Raw genomic sequence first — 8,229 nt, 5'->3', positions numbered from 1 at the left:
TGTGACCTTGAGCAAGTTTTTTACTCTTTTTGTGCCTCAGTTTTCTCATAGGGATAATAATAGAAACTACTTCATTTTGTTATGAGGAGTAAATGGGTTAAAATATCTGAAACACATAGACCAATGTCTGTTCAGCATAGCAAGTATGCAATAAATGTAAGCTATTACTATTATTACTATTATCATGTTTAATTGTCTTCCAAAGAAGATGTGCCAATTAGTCTATTCAGTGTCTGAAAGAGTCTCTTTCCTCTTCCCTTATCAATGCTATATATTAGTGAAGATTTTTCTCCAATAGTTGAATGGTGGTGTTTCATTTTTATTTTAAATTGCTTTCTAAAATTATGAGGTTGTACTTTTTATATTTTTAAGCCATTTATATTTATTTTCTGGTGAACATCTTTTTTTGTGCCCTCTGTTCATTCTATTGGATTTTTGTTTTCTTTGTATTGTATTTTGTTTTTTTAAAGCAATTAAAGTATTATGGAAATTAGCCTTTTGTCTGCAATGGGTGGTACAAATACTTTCCCTAATTTTGATTTGCCTTTTGACTTTATTTTTTCCATACAAAACTTTTAAATTTTAATATAGAAAAAATAATCCTTCTTTTCCATCGTAACATCTGAGCTTAGTGGTCCCATCTCAGAAAGATCTTTCTCACTTTGGATCATAAAAATAATCCCCCCATGTTTTCTCCTAGGACTTTATAGATTGATTTATATAAAAAATCTTTTCTCCATCAGGAATTTAATTTGGGGTAGGCAATGAGGTAGGAATTGAAGTAATTCTGCAGGAGAGTGAGTTGGAGGGTTGACAAAGATGATCCCCCTGACACATAAATCCCACAGAAGTTGTAATTTACTATGATCCACACAACAGATACATTTTAAACAAAACATTCCAGGACCCACCCAGCATGCAGATGTTGGGGGAGCTTTCCTTCTCAGCTTTCTCCTCTTCTTGGTGGGAAACACGTAGGTTGTTTACAATGGCATTTTGCATTTCCAGGGTGAGGTCCTTTCAAGTCCAGCATAATTACTTTACCAGGTTGCAAACCTGCCTTTAACACATCTCATCGCCTGGTTCTCACTTCCTGGTGGTGGGCACAATTTCTTTCTCTGCCACCAGGGCCATCCTGCTACCTGTTCACAGGTTAGATAATAACGCCAAGATATTTCTATCCCTGTGCTAACAATGACCCATCTGTGGACATATGCACTCAGATACCGCCCATGTTTCAAGGCCAAAGAGCAAGGGTTGAGCCCAGCAAGCTGGACCAGGACCTACTGCTGGGCTCCATCTTTGGTTTTTTCCAGGTGGTTTGTCAGTTGTTATCATAATGGTTGAGAATACAAGCTCTAGAGTAAAACCATCTGCCCATGTGTAACCGAACTCAATGGGTGAGCGCAGGGCTGAAAAGCACAACCAAGGCTAAGTGAGTGAAGAAAAATGGTTTAGTTGCTTGCAGTAAGCAATGGAGGACACTGGGCATAGCTTCCACAGCACTGCCTTCCCCATCCCCTCCCCCCTTAGTGCAGGTGGAGACTTTATGCTCCGGAGTGTCCATATGTTACAACTGTGTAACAAATGGGCCTAATCAGGGAGCATGTGCAGGCCATTACATAGTGAGCTCAATGCAACATGCCTTACAGAACAGGTCCAAGGTAAGTTTTGGATACTTGGAACTGGAGGAATTTACAGGGGTCCTGCTGCAACGGTGTAAGTCTCACTGTAGGAGGGCACCATCTGCCAAAAGGAGGACATCAACTTCTGGAAAACAGCACATATAGTTTTCTCCTTGTCTGGAAAACACTTGACAGACTTTGTTTAGTTATGGATCAGACTTTAACCCTTTCCTGCCTGGTTTCTGGTCACACGCGTTCTTCCACTCTGCCCCTTTTGAGCGATGGGGTCAAGCACCAACTTTGCTTCACCTTTCTGTGCTTCGGTTTCTTCTCTGTCAAATAGGGATTAGAACAGAGTGTGGGGATTAAATAAATAAATACATGTAAAGCGCTGAAAAAATTCTTGGCAACGAGTGCTCAGTAAATGTTAAAAAGGCCTTTTCCAATCCAGAATATAAAAATAAGTCCTCTGTTTTCTCCTAGGACTTTACAGATTCATTTATATAAAAAATGTATAACATTCATAATAAATGTTATAACATATAATAAGTGTATGACATTTAACAAAAATTAAAACGTTTATCAGAAAAAATATAACTTTATGAATAGTATCATTATTAGTATTTGAACAGTACGTTTGCTTTGAAATGTCATTTGGGTAAATACTGTATTTGCATATGCATTTGAGTCTAGTTCTGGATTCTCTGTCATGATTCATTCATGCAGCTTGATCACATTTGCTTTATCATATACTTTATTATCTGGAAGAACTTGCTTGATTCATATGCTTCCTTTTCAGAATTTTTTTTCTGGCTAAACTTGAATTTTGATATTTATACAAAAATCTTAGAACCAGCTGCTCTGATTTAAAAAATCAATTAATATTTTATTGAGGTTGCAACCAATTTACATGTTAAATTTAGAGAGAACTGACATTCTTACAATATTGGCTTTTCCTATATCAATACAAAGAATAGCTCTCCATTTCTATTCAAGCTGTTTTTCTTTTTAAATGTCTCTCAGAAGAGTTTTAAAATTTTCTGGAAGTCTTCTTTATATAGTTCCTGCATGTTTCTCATTAAATTTACTCCTATTTTTTCTCTTTCCTTTCTTTCTTCCTTCTTTCCCTCCTTCCTCCCTCTCTTCCTTTTTCCTCCTCCTCCTCTTTCTTCTGGTATGCTAAATGGTACTGGTTCTTTTATTATAGTTTCTAATTGCTTCTTGTTGTATGGGAGAATAATTGATTGTCCCTTTGTGAGCCTGGACCATGTAACTGGATCAGAAAAACTAAATAAAATCTTCTAATCTCCTTTCCCTCATTGCAATTATGTGAAATCGCCATATGTTGGAAGGAGATAAACTGAGTCAAGAGAATACTTGCTTTAGAAGAGAGGCCCCAGAGGAGCTGGTAGCTTGAGAGAACCAATGGCGGGGGGGGGGGGGGGGTGGAATAAATGTGATGGGAGAAGGGCTGACTGTGAACGGTGACTGGGGAACATGCCGAAAGCAGGTTGACTTGAAATAGCACAAATAAAAACTGTCGGATTGAGATCAAAGCTGTACATAGCTAAATTTATAGTGTTGAGTGCTTCCTATCATTTTAAGGGATATTGAATTAAAACTAGATAAATGAAGCCTTTTGCTCAAGAAGATAGACATAAAAAATCAGAAATTAATTATTTACAAAACAGAAAATTAGTAGCATTAAGAGATAAGTACAAGGTGTGGTTTTTTTTGGGAAAAAGTAACCAAAACAAAATCAATAAAATCAAGACTAGCTTTTTTGTAAACAGAAAATGCAAGTAAACAAACAAAATTAGAAAAGTAAAAGGTGAAAACAGCATAGAGCTTTTTATTATTAAAAAACATTCTATACACCTATGCCAATAAAATAGAAAATGAATGATTTGGGAGAAAACGTAAGTGACTAAAATTGATTTAATAAAAAGTAGCAAGAGAATAAAAGCTATTCAAGTCATTTTTTAAAACTCGCAGAACCCTGATCCTAAAGAGCGATGGACGAGACCCGGAACCGGAGAGCCTGGCTCGGATCTGCTCGCAAGCATTTAACACAGTGCTCACTCGGTGCTGGGCGTGGTTCTGAGCACTTCTCAAATATTAGTTCTATAATTCTCCTGACAACCCTATGAGGGAGGGGGAACTATAATCCTCATTTTACCGATGAGCACCCTGAAGAAGTCGCAGGTTAAGGGGCTTGTCTGCTAACCAAGCTCACAAAGGTGCCTCTGGTGGCCCCGAGAGGCGGCATGAAACAGTGCCCTAAAGCGTGACTTCCAGCATCAGCCTACCCCAGTTCAAATCCTGGCTCTCTCGTGTGCTGGCTGTATGACCTTGGGGACAACTTTTAATCATTTTGTGCTTCAGTGTAAGCATGGTAAGCACAGTGTAAGCATATGTGTAAGACTGAGAAAGAAATAAAATAATCATGTAAAGAACTTAGAACAGTATAATGAAAGATCATCACATGTAAGGAAGTGTCCTTAGACACCACGGCCAAGATGATCCACACCCTCGGATTCCCAATTAGTACGTCCAGGCACGAAAGCTGAACAGTGAAGTAAGCTGACAGGAAAGAAAGGGATTCATCTGAAATGCAATGTTGGAGGAGAGCTCTACAGTCACCCTGCCCTGCCAGGAAGATGACAAGTGGGTCCCAGAGCAAATTAGGCCTGACCTATGGCTGGAGGCAAAAATGATAAACCTGGGGGCGCATCCTGAGATAGCAAGATTCTTTGGAAAAGACAATTAATACTGGGAAAAGTAGAAGGCAGCAGGAAAAGAGAAAGACCAAATATGAGCTGGATTGACTCCATGAAGGAAGCCACAGGCACGAGTCTACAGAAGCTGAGTATGTATGTTGAGGACAGGACACTGAGGACATGGCTCATTTACAGTGTTGCCAGAAGTGGGAGCTGACTGGATGGCAGGTGACAGCAACAATCCAGAACATAGCAAACACCCCTTAACCATAATCCTGTTGTTATTGTTATTTTTACTAAAACAGGACAGAGAATACATAGAGACATCATTCGCATATATGCACAAAATTTAATCTCCTGACGCCAAAAATATAAAGACAATCCTAAAGTACTCTAAAGCTTTGATTTTTCTTTTAATATTCTAAGCAGTATTTGAAGTCTGAAAGGGTTGCTAACAGACAACTCATTCACAAAGAAAAGCTGCTGACAATTTCAGAAATGTTGGCAATATTTTCAGGTGCAATATCTGTAAGAGTTTGAGAATCTTTTAGAGATTGACTTCAAAACTTGTCATCCCGATTTCATACAACACAAATCGTCAAGGGGTTTTACTTTAATTCACCTAATATCAAATGACATTTTTGAGGTAATGAACTTTTTAGAAACAGTCATGGCTTAAGGTATTATAACAGTTTTGCCAATAAAGTTTCAAAATTAAAACAGGGAAAAAACTAGAGACGTAATTTTTTGATCAAACAATTTCTGAGAGACTTTTAGAGAAAAACAAATACAAACCAAGAACACATGTATGATATACAAATTTACTTTCCCTTTTCAAAAACAAGTTTGTTTGGAAAATATTGAACTTTCTTTAAAAATGAATCATAGATTTCTATGACCTAGCAACTCCATTCCTAGAACTCTACCCAAAATGACAAACGTACGTGTACACACAAAGAAAAAAAGAGACGTCATACTAAATTATAAACATAAACGCCAACAACTCAAAACAATAAAGGAATTACCCACCACGGCCGAGTTGAGTTTAACTGAAGAACACAAGGATGTTGTATTCACCGCTTTAATGTATTCAATAAGAATATATGTATAATGCAATCATCTCAATAGATAATTGCAACACTCTTTCTAAACTAGAAAACAAACGAAAAAACGAACAAATCTTAGATACCTGAGAACTGCATATCTTTCCTAAATGTGATAAGGAATATCTGTGTTAAATGAGCAGCCAACATCATACTCCATGTTAAATTGTCTGGAGCTGAGGGTCTCAATCCTTTGAACATCAGCATCACCTGGGGAACGTTTAAGGCCTGCTGATGCCTGAGACGCAGCCCTGACCAATTAAATCAGACTCTCGAGGGCTTGGGAGTCCGGCAATAGAGAACTGTTCTAGGAGGAAGCTCCTTCAAACCAAGAAGCGAAGGACGGTGCCTGTGACCATTTTTATACGACATTACTTTGGAGGTTCTGGTGCGTACACTAAAACATGAAACAAATAAGAGAGAAAAATACTGGCCAGGAGGAAATAAAATAATCTGTAACCAATATGGTTATGTACTTGGAGAACCCCAGGAGAATACGCTGAAACAGTGGATGTATTTTTAAGAGAATTTCCTTCTCTCCAAAGGCAGCTTTCCTATGTATCCACAACAATACAAGTTAGAAGATGTAATGATAAACATTTCACTGAGATTATTAACAAAGAGAAAATAGAACTAATACAAAATTTGTGGAATCTAGATAAAGGCTGTAATAAAATGTAGTTTTGAAAATATCGCCCAGATCTGTGGTTTTGGAACTGCACTTTTTGGAGTCTCACGGCAAAGATGACCTGGTATGCAAAGAAGAGGACCAAGGGGTCTGGGTAAGAGGGCGACAGGATCCCCTCCTACTTTTGAAGCTGCTGCATTTTTCTTATTTTTCGATGCTGACCTTCTGCATAAGATCTTACTTGAGGCACGGTTTTCTCCACTAACAACAACCAAACGTTTGAAAACCTCTGTTCTAGATAAAGTATTCTGTAAGAACATCCAGTTCCTTTTGTTCATTCATTTCTTTGTTTGGTTACTTGTTCTACGTTTATTGAGGAGACACAGCATACAAAAATTCCCCACACTTCTTGAGCACCGCTAGGAGCCACGCCTGTGTTAGCGGCTGTACGTGCTTGACCTCAATTAATCTTTGCAAACACCGCGTGAGGAAGGTATTGTCCCTGTTATTTACTAGATGAGGAAAAGCATTCGAGGTGAGGAGTGTGCCCGAGCTCTCACAGGTGGCGAGAGCCGCGGCTGTAACTGGAAAGGATTTCAGCTGCCTTCAGAGCGCCTTTGCTTTTTCCAACATGCCACGCCGCTTCAGAAGTGGGGAACATGTAGGAAATAGTGATGGTGTTTGAGATCGTGATAACGCTTGTGTTGATGTCCATGTGCCAGTGAAATATCGATGAGGAAGTTGATATTGGGGGGCATGGAAAAGGAAACGAAGGCAATGTGGATATTGGAGAGGGGGCTGTGGACGGGATGTGTATGATTCGGTGGTAGAGAGAGCGGTTCTCTGTGATGTCTCGTCCTTCTGTAGTTGACATGGAATGACAGAGGCCAGAACTTGCCTGGCTGTCCTGGGTCAAAGACCTTCTGTCAAGAAGAGAAGAAGTTCTGACTATTAGGTCTGGAGAGTAGAGAACTGAGGGAATGGTGTCAGAGGACAGGAGAGGTGGGTGAGGGGACTCGGGTTGAGTCACTTTGCTGAGTCAGCAGCAAAGACTGCTTGGACAAAGCAGGTGGCGTGCCTGGAAATACTTGCCCCACCTATGGCGGTTCTCACAGGCACTTTGCTCTTACATCTATTCCACACATGCCCATGGACCCTGCCGCTGTGCGTAAGTGAAAGGAATGGAAGCAGATGGTATAAAAGTTCTTTCTGATCACTGATTGTATTGGTCTGAAATCTTGAAATTAGGCAAGACAAGCTTTGCATGGTAGACACAAAGGTTCTTATCACTTGAATGGTGTCATTTGTCATAAATAATTACTGGGATACAGCCTGTGCCAGGGTCTGATCTTTTTTTTTTTTTTTTTTTTTTTGCTGAGGAAGATTAGCCCCGAGCTGACATCTGTGCCAATCTTCCTCCATTTTATATGTGGGTCATTGCCACAGAATGGCTGATGAGTGGTGTAGGTCTACCCCGGGATCTGAATCCATGAACCCGGGCTGCCAAAGCAGAGCGTGCTGAACTTAACCCCTACACCACAGGGCTGGCCCAGGGTCTGATCATCTTAAAATGAGCCATCTACTTAAATTCTAGATTCATTGAACTGAGCCAATAAACTCCAGTTTGTAGCAGCTCTACCAACACAGAGGATGCCTGAGTGTTCTAAGATCCTGCTTAAAACAACAAGTCCTCTCGTCTTTATTACAATGTGACACATTTTCTGATGAAGCGGCAATCTGAAATAGAAAACATGATGTCATAGACTATGAAATAAACGTTCTTATTTTTAATGAGATCTGCCACCATTTCAGACCTGCCTGAAGTTGAAATGAACACGATGAACAACTGTGAATAAGAACTAACATTTCAGGGTGTGAGGAATCAGAGGTGACCGGATGATTTAGTTGTGTCCCAAGCAGGATGTCCTAGTTTCAAAATTATTCATGTATTCAAAGCAACAGAATAAATCCCCATTCTATTTAAGAGGTAGTGATTCTTTCTATCCAAGTGAAAATGCAGCACATAGACCCAAATTCTGCACTGAAAATAGAAGATTATTAGCATTATAATTTATGTAAATGGCTGCTCTATTCATGTGAAGGTAATTGGTATCTCTCAGTCATATGCTAATTATTACATAAACAGATCATAA

Source organism: Equus quagga, chromosome 8 (genome assembly GCF_021613505.1).
Source record: "Equus quagga isolate Etosha38 chromosome 8, UCLA_HA_Equagga_1.0, whole genome shotgun sequence".
Lineage (NCBI taxonomy): Eukaryota > Metazoa > Chordata > Mammalia > Perissodactyla > Equidae > Equus > Equus quagga.
The sequence above is the reverse complement of the archived record's forward strand: the minus strand, read 5'-3'. Positions refer to the sequence as shown.